The following is a 13630-nucleotide window of genomic DNA, read 5'->3' as shown; positions in this document are numbered from 1 at the left end:
CCAAATACAATTTTAATTCACAATTCATAAATCATATCAATAGTGGATACTTAAAACCATAGTTAAATTCAAGACAATGAATGTCATAAGGAATTTAAACTCCAATTCACAAATTATCAAAATTCATAATAACACAATTTAGTCAAATAGTTTAAGAATACCGTATTGCCAATTCATGCACAATTTGATCAAATAACTTAATAATACCTTTTTGTAAATCAATAACACAATTCGATCAAATAACTGAATAATATCGTTTTGCAAATCAATAACACAATTCAATCAAATAACTGAATAATATCGTTTTACAATCAATAACACAATTGATCAAATAACTGAATAATATCGTTTTGCAAATCAATAACACAATTGATCAAATAACTGAATAATATCGTTTTGCAAATCAATAACACCATTCGATCAAATAATTGAACAATACAATGCTGCCAATCAATAACACAATTTAGGTCATGACACAAATTTTTCCATATATGCCGTGTTGTACACCACGACAAGACATACTCACCCCAATAATCGAAATCAATGAGGGAGGAAGCTAGCTATCTAATGAGAACTCATCCATACTCACCTCGATCGAAGTCAAAGAGGAGGAACATAATCATACTCACCCTGCATCGATAAGTCAAAGAGGGAGGAATAATCACACTCACCCCATTAATGGAGGAGGAACATAGTATCAGTGTCATGCCAATTGTGAGTCAAAACAATTCCAAACATTTTATTCAAATGATCCGTAAGAATCCAATAAATTTCCAAAGTTATAATTTCATTCACAAAATGGCAACACAATTCGTAATTCACTTCAATTTCCACAAAAACCATTTACAGTGCTTTTCAATCAATAAGTATCCATCAATATCATTCAAACAATTTTTCACAGTTTCAAACCATTCACAATGTTTTTCAATCAATAAGTGTCCATCAAACACATTTCCACAATTTAAAACAATAATATACAAATAGTCAATATTTATTTCAATTGAAAATAATTCAAAAGAAACAGTTGTTGTGCACAAACACAATTTAAAATAATAATATACAAATAGTCATAATTCATTTCAATTGAAAATTTCAAAAGAAATAGCCGTTGTGCACAAACCTCTGATGACTGTCCCCCTGGTCTGGACTCAGTGTTTCCTTCCCTTTTGCTGAGTCCTTGTTAACTGAGAAACACAATTTGAAGTGTTTCAGTACTAAATTAAACTGTCTCTATCGATGGTGTTTGGTAAATAATGCACTGAACTCAATTATTCACTTAATCACCTAATATACCGACCCTCATTGCGTTTTAGGTAAATTAGGTTTTAGTGTCGTTAATATGTCTCATTCGATAGGGTTTTAGGTTTGGTACGTTTTACCAAACTCGTTTCTATGTATACTGCGTTTCCTTGCATTTTATTGCAATTTGTCGGATTCCGGGATACTGGTTTGACCTAGCCGGACGATCTAGTTCCCTCGGTTTTCGGGTCTCGGTCGAAACTACAAACTTGTAGATCTAGGTCTTATTGCATGCGGGGAAAAATTTCAGGTCAATCCGAGTTAAGTAGACCAAGTTATGGTCATTATACTATTGCTGGTCAAATGGTACCAATTAGGTCAATTTTTGGTCAATTTGGTCAACTCTGGTTCGGCCAGTTTTTGGACCCGAACTTGTGCAAGTTGTTTGACTTGCTTATGGTCATTTCTGGGCTTTTGTGTCTTCATAAGACTTGTAGGCATGGATCTTAACTATTCTTGGTCAAAATTTCAGGTCAATTGGACCTGGTTTGAGTGAGTTATGGCCTAAACACTCACTGCTGCCCAATTGGTCATTTTTCAGGTCCTAATTGCACCTAATCCGAATTGGTCATTTTCTTAGGTCACCTTGCAAGCAGAATTTTGGTATGTTTTCTCAATGAAAGTTGGCACATTTTGTGCCTAGTTTCACCTCCAATTGGTCTCATACCAATTGAGGTTACACATTTAAACTTATTGGCTAAAATGTACACTGCCCTCTTTATGTCTTTCAAACCCCAATTCAAACACACATTACCTTGCAAAGTTTACTTCCATACCCTACCAATCTGTTTTGGTACATTACCAAAAGCATTTTCTACTTTACATTAACATTATTTTGGGCAGATTACCATTACCCTCAACACACCAAGTATAATTCACATTTACAATTTCTAAGTACCATTACATACACACCTAACCATTACAAATCTTACATACACTTTTCAATATCAATCTACATACATATCATCAATCCTTCTAGGTCAATATTCTGCCGACACTTCCTTCAACACATACAATTACTCAAGTGTTCCCAAGCTGCCGCAAACTTTCTTCAACATCAAAGTGCCGTCCAATTTACCAATTCCCATCCAAGTGCATAAATCACCATATAAACATGAAATAATTCACTAGGTTACTAAATCACCATGATCAACATTATTTCTCATCAATTATATGCACAAATATCTCATCAAAAACATGACTCATGGCTGTCCAAAATGAAAACAACAATAACTCTTCAAACTCAAAATTTTCTTTCACCAAACCAACACCCATAACATGCACACAAAACTTAACAAAGGAATTCTCAAAAAATGTAAACTTACCTTTGATTGTAACTTGCTAAACCTTCACCAAATTTCTCAAAATTGGTATCAATATCTTCCTTGTGATGTGTAGACAAAGTTTAATGAAGAAACCTAAGAGGTTGGAGTTGAAAATGGAGAGTTAAGAAAGCTTGCATGAAAAATGGCTATGGAGTTTCCTCTCACCTTCATTCACGGCAATGTTGAATTCATGTGGAGAAGATGGAGTTTCAGCTGCATATTAAGTGTACACATGTCCCACTATGTGTTTAATTAATTCCCTTAGTGGTCCACTAAAAAATTAAATCATATTATAAGTTAAACTTTCACTTAATCCCACATTAACCCATGATTTTAGCTATTTACTTTAGGTACCACCAAATTAATTTTTCATTTCATTTTCTAAGTGTAATATTATTTATTTTTAATGGACATTTAGGTCAAAAGACACTTCAGGATGTCAAATGACCATAATGCCCCTGTTCAGGTGGCATTCCCGATTTTTCGGTATTACCGGGTTTTGTCTGTTTTTCGATTTCTCACTTTTCTTTGTACTAATTATTTAATTTTTCTTTGATCTTTCTAATGATATTTATTCTTCAATAAGGTTCTATTTAAGTCTTAAAAATGTTTTCCAGTGGTTCCCGCAAATCCGTATTAGTCAACGGTCCACGCCGTGACTTCCCGGTGCGGTCACCCATCGCTAGGTTTTTTGGCTCGCTTATTCGGTTACATTTCTTTGCTATGATTTTTCCTTTGTTTTTCTTGTATTTTATTTTCTTGTATTTCATTATTTATATCTCCTCATCCATATTGAAGTGTAGTTCTAGGCTTCCTAGCCGTCCGGACAGCACTGGTCACCGGAGCATTAGAACGCACTACCGAACTTAGGGGTGTTACACACCTCTGAAGGCGAAATGACCAAAATGCCCTCCGTTTGGCTTAACGGGTCAAAATTGTCTGTACCGATTGAAAAATTTTTCTAGGTATTTTCTTGGCATTCTAATGCCATGGGAACCTCAGTAACCCTTCTCTAGAGTCCCAAAAATTATTTTACAATTTTTCCCCTGGGTCTAGGGTTCCTCGTTGCGAGAACCGCAACTTCCCTCCGGTTTACCCCTCGCTAGGGCACCGGCTCGTTTAACTTGGTTGTATTTTATTTCTAAAATTTTTACTAAATTTTTCTTATTAATATTTGAGTTAATTATGGTTCCTGACTTTAGTTTAAATATTTTTCCGGACGTTCTAGCTGTCCGGACCGACACCGGTCACCGGAACAGTAGAATGTACGGAGTTGCTATCGGGAGGGTGTTACAACTCTTCCCCTCTAATTTAAATTTCGTCCTCGAAATTTACCTGATGCAAACAGTTGAGGGAACTGTTTCCTCATTGTCTCTTCACTTTCCCAAGTTGCCTCCTCGGTGTTGTGGTGCCTCCAAAGCACTTTCACCAGTGGAATCTGTTTGTTCCTCAATTCTTTTACTTCCCGAGCTAGGATCCGTAGAGGTTCTTCTTCATATGTCAAATCCGGTTGTATTTCAATTTCTTCCCTGGAGATGACATGTGAAGGATCTGAGCGGTATCTTCTGAGCATGGACACGTGGAACACATTGTGGATCTTGTCCAGCTCTGGTGGTAAAGCTAGCCTATAGGCCACTGGACCCACACGTTTAATGACTTCATATGGGCCAATGAACCTAGGGCTTAACTTACCTTTCCTTCCAAACCTCAATACCTTTTTCCACGGTGACACCTTGAGGAACACTTTGTCGCCAACCACATATTCTATTTCTTTTCTCTTCAGGTCAGCATAAGATTTCTGTCTGTCTGAGGCAACCTTCAGATTTGCTTTGATTAGTTTCACTTTCTCCTCAGTCTGTTTCACCAGGTCTGGCCCTACCAGCTTATCTTCGCCCAATTCAGTCCAGCACATTGGAGTTCTACATTTTCTCCCATATAGTGCTTCATATGGGGCCATTTGAATGCTAGCTTGGTAGCTATTGTTGTATGCAAACTCTGCCAGTGGGAGGTATCTATCCCAACTTCCCTCAAACTCAATGACACAACTCCTCAGCATATCCTCAAGGACCTGACATATATTTCATGTTATTATTATCATTTCAGTTCTATATTTGTATCAATTTCATGGGTTTCAATTGTTTACCTGGATTACTCTTTCAGATTGCCCATCCGTCTGAGGATGGAAAGCTGTGCTGAAATAGAGTTGTGTACCCAAGGATTCATACAACTTTTTCCAAAATCTCGATGTAAACCTTGGGTCTCGATCAGATATGATGGAAAGTGGGATTCCATGCAGTCTAACTATCTCACTGATATACAATTCTGCTAACCTCTCTAGTGAGTAGTCAGTCCTAACTGGCAGAAAGTGTGCTGACTTTGTCAATCTATCAACTATCACCCATGCTGCATCATGTTTCTTCTGGGTGAGAGGTAGACCACTTACAAAATCCATGGTGACCCGATCCCACTTCCATTCAGGTATGCGTATAGGCTATAGCAAACCTGATGGAACTTGATGTTCTGCCTTGACTTGCTGACATGTCAAGCATTTAGTCACATAGTCAGCTATGTCCTTCTTCATACCAGGCCACCAATACTGGAGCTTCAGATCATGATACATCTTTGTACTTCCTGGGTGCATAGCATATACACTGGTGTGTGCCTCTCTTTTAGAATCTTGGCTTTCAATTCCCCATTATCCGTACACACAGTCTTCCTTTGTAATGTCTGAGACACCCATCTGCTTTCACCCCATAGTCGCTTGCTTTTCCTCTCGAGATCTTGCTCATAATAGCCATTAACTTCTCATCCGCTTTGCCCATCTAGTATCTGCTGCAGAGTTTGGCCTCACTTGCAACTCAGCCAAAATAGCTCCATCTCGAGCCAAAGATAGACGGGCATTCAATGATCTCAAAGCTGTCATGGATTTTCTGCTCAAAGCATCAGCAACTACATTTGCCTTCCCAGGATGGTAGTCAATTATACAGTCATAATCCTTCAGGAACTCAATCCATCGCCTCTGTCTAAGGTTGAGCTCTTTTTGGATTGGCAAATATTTCAGGCTTTTGTGGTCTGTGTAAATGTAGCACTTTTCACCATACAAGTAATGCCTCCATATCTTCAGTGCGAAGATAATTGCTGCAAGCTCTAGATCATGGGTAGGGTAATTTTGTTCATGTGGCCTTAGCTGCCTGGAAGCATAGGCGACCACCTTCCCCTCTTGCATCAATACACACCCTAGCCCATTATGTGAGGCATCACTGTAGACCACAAAGTCCTTTCCTGACACTGGCTGTGTTAACACTGGTACCTCTGTCAACATAGCCTTCAACTTCTCAAAACTGGTCTGGCACTTGTCATTCCAGTCAAATCTGACATTCTTGTGTAACAACTTGGTCATTGGAGCAGCTATTAAGGAAAATCCCTTCACAAATCTCCTGTAATACCCAGCTAGCCTCAAGAAGCTTCTGACCTCAGTTGTGTTTCTGGGAGGCTTCCATTCCATCACTGCTTCTATCTTCTTGGGATCCACCCTAATCCCATCAGCTGACACTATGTGTCCAAGGAATGCAATCTCATTCAGCCAAAAGTCACACTTGGACAACTTAGCATACAGCTTCTTTTCTCTCGTGGTTTGCGTAACAATCCTCAAATGCTCATCATGTTCTTCCCTGGTCTTGGAATACACCAAAATATCATCAATAAAGACCACTACGAACCGATCTAAGTGTGGATGAAAGATACGGTTCATAAGGTCCATGAATGCCGCTGATGCATTTGTTAGGCCAAAGGGCATCACTAGGAACTCATAATGCCCATACCGGGTCCTAAATGCAGTCTTTGACACATCTGCATCCTTCACCCTCAACTGATGATACCCTAATCTGAGATCAATCTTGGAAAATACTCCTGCTCCCTTCAACTGATCAAACAGATCATCAATTCTAGGCAACGGATATTTGTTCTTCACAGTCACTTTATTCAACTGCCGGTAGTCAATACAAAGTCTCAAAGTCCCATCCTTCTTTTTCACAAACAGCACTGGAGCTCCCCATGGTGACACACTGGGGCGTATGAACCCCTTATCAAGCAACTCTTGCAACTGAGTTTTCAACTCCCTCAATTCAGTGGGTGCCATCCTATAAGGAGCAATGGAAATGGGTGCTGTACCCGGCAGTGTCTCAATAGCAAATTCAACTTCCCTTTCTGGTGGCAAACTAGGCAACTCTTCAGGAAATACCTCTGGGAAATCTCTCACTGTGGGTATGTCACTCAGGTTTGGCTTAGCCTGCCTAGTATCCACCACATGTGCTAGGTAGGCTTCACAGCCTTTTTTTATCATTCTTCTTGCAACAGTGGCTGAGATGACATTGGACAAGAAATCTGTCCTTTCACTCACAACTGTAATTTCATTACCCTCAGGAGTTTTCAAAGAAATTCTCTTCAATTTGCAATCAACTATTGCCTGATGACGTGACAACCAGTCCATTCCCAAAATCACGTCAAACTCATGGAAGGGTAACTCAATTAGGTCTGCCAAGAATTCATACCCCTTAATCCTTAAAGGGCAACCCTTGTACACTTTGTTCACTACCACACTGTGGCCCAATGGATTAGTGACCAGAATGTCTTGGTCACTCTTCCCTACCAATATCCCCCTTTCTACAGGTAGGTTGATGCAAATGTAGGAATGAGTGGATCCTGGATCCACTAATGCATGCACAGGTGTAGTGTAGAGGAAGAACATACCCCTGATGACGTCTGGGGCATCTTGCTCCTCCTGAGCTCTCATAGCATAAGCCCTTGCTGGTGGTCTACTGTCAGGCCTCTCTGCTGGCTCAGATGCAGGCCTCTAAGATGGTCCCACAGCTTCGGATTTACCAGACCTTCTACCCCTTAGTGGTGCAGGAGCAGGTCTGTCTGCTTGTGTTGGAGTAGCTGTAGTAGTTCTGCGTGGACAGTTCTTCAACTGATGCTCTGTTGACCCACACCTCAAGCAGGCACCAGTTACTCTCCAACATTCCCCCTTGTGCCATTTCAGGCAATGTGGACATGCAGAAGATGTTGGGGCTGGTCCCCTGAACCCCATCCCTGGAGAGCTGCCCACTGATGGTGTGGACTGGGCCCCTGGGACTGACCCTGACCCTGTGGCTGACCCGAACTCTGTGCAGGAGGACCCTTAAACTTCTTCCCAAACCCAGGAGCAGAACTAGACTAACCTGGTCCCCTCTTCTGCTGTCTATCCCTTCTGGTCTGCTCACTGATTCTAACCTTTTCAACCTTTATTGTTGCTTCCACTAACTTGGTAAATTCTGTGATTCCCAAGGCAGTGAGCTAGATCTTGATGTTGTCATTTAGTCCCTCTTCAAATCTCTTGCATCTTTCAGCTTCATTTGGGACTATCTCCCTTCCGTAGCGGCTTAATCGGACGAATTCTTTCTCATACTCAGCCACTGACAATTGTCTCTGCCTCAGGTTAATAAATTCTCTTCTTCTCTCTTCTAGGTATACAGTACTCACATATTTCTTCTTGAACTCAGAGAGAAAGAAGTCCCAAGTTACAGCTTCTGGCTGCACTTCACTGGACACCGTGTCCTACCATTCATAGGCATCATCTTGTAACAGGGATACAGCAGCTTCCAGGTTTTGCTCTGGAGTGCATTGGAGTTGTTTTAGGACTCTGCCTGTTCTGTTCAACCAATTCTCGGCTGCAACAGAGTCATCTTCTCTCTTGCCATAGAAATCCACTGCCCCAAATTTTCTTAACCTTTCCAGGTGTGATTTCTGCTGTGGAGCTGGTGGTGGTGGTGGTGGTGCTGGCATTACTCCAGCCATTTGTCTAAAGAAGTCGGCCATTTGTTGGAATATGGCCTGTGGAGGCTGAGCAGGCTCTGCTTGAGCTGGCGGAGCAGATTCTCTCATGCCCCCAGTCTCAGCTGCTGCAGGTGGAGCATGACTCTCCACTTCCTCCTCAACGGCTCTCTGAGATGAAGGATCCATATCCTATTCAAAATAAGAAAGATAAACAGATCTGCGTTAGTGTCACCTCGACTCTTACAAATGCAATGCATGGTATGGACACAATCTAGGCCCAGAAACGCCTAAACCGTGCTCTGATACCACTAAACGTGACACCCCTTACCCGTGTACAGTATACCCGAGTAAATAATGCCACACGGTGTATCGGCACACTCTAATATACCTTAATTAATTTATATCATGCTTTTGCATATAATTTATGAAATATAATTTATTTTAACCATTTATCAAAAGTATTATTCATTTGAGGTTCCGAAGATTTTAAAGAAAATCCGGCGGAGTACCGGCTAAAAATGGAGAAAACAGTTCTTCGGAACCTGTTAAAAACACTTCCAATATTTGTATTCCATCATCTCAAACTCCAATATCCAAAATCTCAACAATATTTCTCAATTTCAATTCTCAATAATCTTTTCATTTCTCAAACATCCATTTCTCATATACAAGCGATAAATACATGCTCAAATTTTGCATTCATAGTCATAACTTTCATTATTTACATGAACATCAAAATATATTACATAAGTTCAAATACATATGAGAAAGTAAAAATCTGCTACAAAATATCAAAATGACAAAATGACACCTAGTGCCCTACCAATGCACTGCAGGTAGTGAGGTGACACGGACACTGTGCAGATCTACAGGATAAACTCACCCAGTCTGCGGTCTACTGGGCTCACGATCGGGATCTCCAGTACCTACGCGTGGCAAAAGCAACGCGCTAAGCAATAATGCTTAGTGGTGCAATAATATAATAAAAGAAAATAGCAAGAAAATAAATGTGTATAGAATGTGTATGCTTTCTTTGTTTGGTGTTGGTATATTCATTATTTCGTTAACATTGTTCAGTTTTATTCATTTGGTTGCCCCAAGTAACCTACACTAGACGACTGGACTGGATAACGGGTAAGCTGGCACTGGGTACCTAGTACCTCGGGCCGTCACACCATCGGTCACATATGCATCTCCCGGCAAATGCAATGTACCTAACAAGTCAGAATAATATCGAGCACAAGGCCAAGTCTCAATACAAAGTCGAATGGCTAAAAGCCATGAAATCACGGAATGGCATATTGCCATGTGCGATCGCTAATCGAACCCTATTGGCATGCCAAACTATCCAAACCAATCTTGTTAGGTATACTAGGGCATTTGAAAGTTTTAAATTCTTCAATTTGTGAATTTCAAATTTTTGGTGTCACTATTCATCATTGGTCAACAAAAATGTTGACTTTTAGAATAAAAATGTGTACATTGACTTTGGCACTCCCAACATACCACATTTGGTGTTTAAAACTTGTTGGCATTAAGTGTTAATACCATTCCAAAGTGTAACTCAACACAAGCAGAATTTTCAGTTTTGGTGAGTCAACTTCACTGTTCCATTGGACACTGTTACTGTGGGAATTTGAAGAAATGTAAAACATGAAAGTTGTTCCTTATTTTGTCTAGTTGAATTTCCTTTTTTGAATCACTCGATTTGGAGTTTTGTAGCTCCAGATATGGCCCAAAAACCCAAGCTGGCCGGATTGCCAAATCTGCAGAATTACCATATCTACAGTAACATGAACAGTGACTGCCACTGCCATTTGGGTTAGGTTCTGGCCATAATTTGGGGTAGGTTCCTTCATGAAAGTTGTTTTTCTATGTCTTAACTTGTTGCTGTAAAAATTTCAGGTCAATTGACCAAATTTACAGTGAGTTATGGCCAAATGAACAGTTACTATTTATTTGGTCAATTCTGCAGAACCAGTTGCAGGGTATCCGGATTGGGGCCAAGTTTTGGTCCTCTTGCTTTGGTCTTTTGGGCATGGTTTCTTCAGCAAAAATGTGCCATTATAAGCCTAGTTTCATGTCCAATTGGCCAAACACCAATTGGACTAACACAGCCCAAGTTATGGCAGTGCAAATGGACTGAATTTTCAGTCCCTATACTGCTGTCCTAGGGCAGCCTGCAACCTCATTTTGGAGTCCTATTTTTCAGTCCATTTGTTGGTCAAATTACCTAAAATAGTCACTAATTGACCATTAAAAAGTCCTCTAACAATTTCCTAAGCCAAGTCACATTTTCACCTTTCCAAACCCTAATGTCTAAATCAATTTACTCATAACCTTAATTAACATACTTAGTTTAATGTCCATGTATATTAATACCTTAACCATCATTTCTAGCCACTCTAAATTTATTAAAACAATCAACCTCATACTTCCATAGGGCTGCCGAAAATTGAAGGTACCATAACACATATAATTTACTTCAATTTCTTAAAATTTCTTAGCTCAAAATGATGTTCTAACTAAGATTTAAAAGAAGGAGAATGAAAGTGTAGCACTAACCTCTTTGCTCAACTTATTGAGCTTGTGAAACTCTAGATTTTCTCCTCTTTGTGGCTGCCTAGAGCTTGCTTAAGGTGTGTAGATTAATTTTTGTAAAGATAGCTTAAGGTTTTAAGGTTGGATGTTGGAAGATTTAAAGCTAAATTTGAGAATCAATGGAGGAAAGGGTATGGGAAGGGTACCGGCCATAGGAGTTGAAGAAGAAGATGTAAGTTTTTTTTATAATTTGGTCTTATTTTATATCCCTCTTATGCCTTAGTAAAATTTGTTAACCCCCCATTGGTTTAGAAATTTTTAATTGAGGTCATCAAGACATCATATATATAAATCTTATTTCTTTTTTTTTCTTTATTTCTTTCAATCATTTTTAATCACTTTCTCATAAATATTAATTCATATTTTATGTCATAATAATTATTTACTCAACTGGACAAGTCGGCCAAAAATCACCTCTGAAGGCGAAATGACCAAAATGCCCTCCGTTTGGCTTAACGGGTCAAAATTGTCTGTACCGATTGAAAAATTTTTCTAGGTATTTTCTTGGCATTCTAATGCCATGGGAACCTCAGTAACCCTTCTCTGGAGTCCCAAAAATTATTTTACAATTTTTCCCCCGGGTCTAGGATTCCTCGTTGCGAGAACCGCAACTTCCCTCCGGTTTACCCCTCGCTAGGGCACCGGCTCGTTTAACTTGGTTGTATTTTATTTCTAAAATTTTTACTAAATTTTTCTTATTAATATTTGAGTTAATTATGGTTCCTGACTTTAGTTTAAATATTTTTCTGGACGTTCTAGCTGTCCGGACTGACACCGGTCACCGGAACAGTAGAATGTACGGAGTTGCTACCAGGAGGGTGTTGCAACAGTTATCTCGTATATAAGTGGTTTGAGTTTGATACTACTTTCATATGTGCACTGTGTATGAGTATATGGGCATGTGTTGGCTCCTACTAGTTATATATGGAGGTAGGTATTGATTAAGATGGAATCTGTTACCCTAAGTAAATAGGGATAAAATCCTATGTTCATTTAATTATTCTTGATGTTTTAAGTTCCTGGCCAGGATAGATAGATTTAATCAGAAAAGAGTTTCTGATGAGAAAATCTTTTTAATCAAGAACTAGAATTAAAAGAGAACATAATATTCATAGCAAATAGGGTTTGGCATAAACCATGACTCCAGCTCGAATTGGGATTTTGTAACAGAGAGATTCTAGTGAATGGTAACATATGATTAAAGGTTCATTTAAGGTGTTCCTTATTACTAATTGGGTGACCATGACATGCTATGCTAGGTGTTAACCATGGTCTATGAGATGCATAAAATGATTTAGAGAAATCATTTATGGTAAGAAAGAGTTCTGATGATATTAAGAGTTAATATCATATCTCATTGCCAATTAGTGATGAGTCTAGTGAGTCACACATATACACAAGTAATCATCAAGTTAAATGTGATTTAATTAATTAGTTAAAGAGTTTAATTGATTAATTAAATAGGTTTGGTTTGCAATTAGATTGCAAAGTCCCTAGCATGGCTTAAAACCAAATTTAGGTTATTGGATGTATAGTATAAGTTAAATTTATATTTAAATTGTTTAAATATGAATTTAATTGTGAGAAATTAATTAATGGAGATTAATTAATTAATTTAAATTTGATATAAATTGATTAGAAGAGGAAAAATAATTATTTTGGGTTGAGAACTCAAAATTACAATACAAGGGTATTTTGGTTATTTCACAGGGTGACATATGGCTCCATGAGATGATGACACATGGCACCATATAAGCTTTCCATTTGTCTTTTAATCATGTAAGATGATCAAAGTCAAGATTAAATCTAGGTTTAACACTTGGCACAATGTGATTGGGTCAATTAAACTAAGAGGCAATCAGAAGATGACATGTGGCAAGAGTTTTAAGTGATGACCTAATAATATAATGTGATGTTATGAAAGAATGAAAAACTAATCTGATATTCTCTCATATGTGCTGCCACCCAAAGAAGCTCTCCTCTCTCTTCTTCTTCTTCTTTCATCAATTCAAAGAGAATTGCCTATATTCTCTTGAATTAAAAATTGCTAGAAATCGTTTCTAGTGTCCTGTATACATCTACAATCTCTCTAAAGGCAAATCCCTATTTTCTAATTGGTTGGCAAGGCTTTAGAAGCTATTCAAGGGGTTGCCATTGGTGATCTTAGTGTGGACAATCTAGAGGGACAACATCTGGGATCCTAGGTGCTTCACAAAGGTACCAAACACAACTATAGTGCATCAAAAGGTTAGTGCACATGTTCTTGATTTAATCTAAGGTTCTAATGAATTAATCTGTTAATTCTAAAATCTTAAATGGCAAACATAGATCCAAATACATATTAAAAGAGTTTTAATATGCAATTGAACATTGATATCAATAGGTAAAAATTGAATCTTGCATGATGCATGAGACCCTAGAAGAAAATTTTTGAATTCAATATTCTAATATAATAATTTTCATGCTTTCGCTCCTTCATCTGGAAGTCAGCTGTTTACTCAATTCATTCTGTTGTTGCTGAGCTACTAGGAAACCTTCCATCATGGATTCCATGGTCATCTTCGGTTCAGGTTGCTGAGGTTGAGGAGGTG

This window comes from Hevea brasiliensis, chromosome 2, assembly GCF_030052815.1.
Source record: "Hevea brasiliensis isolate MT/VB/25A 57/8 chromosome 2, ASM3005281v1, whole genome shotgun sequence".
Taxonomy (NCBI): domain Eukaryota; kingdom Viridiplantae; phylum Streptophyta; class Magnoliopsida; order Malpighiales; family Euphorbiaceae; genus Hevea; species Hevea brasiliensis.
This window is presented reverse-complemented; position numbering follows the sequence as displayed.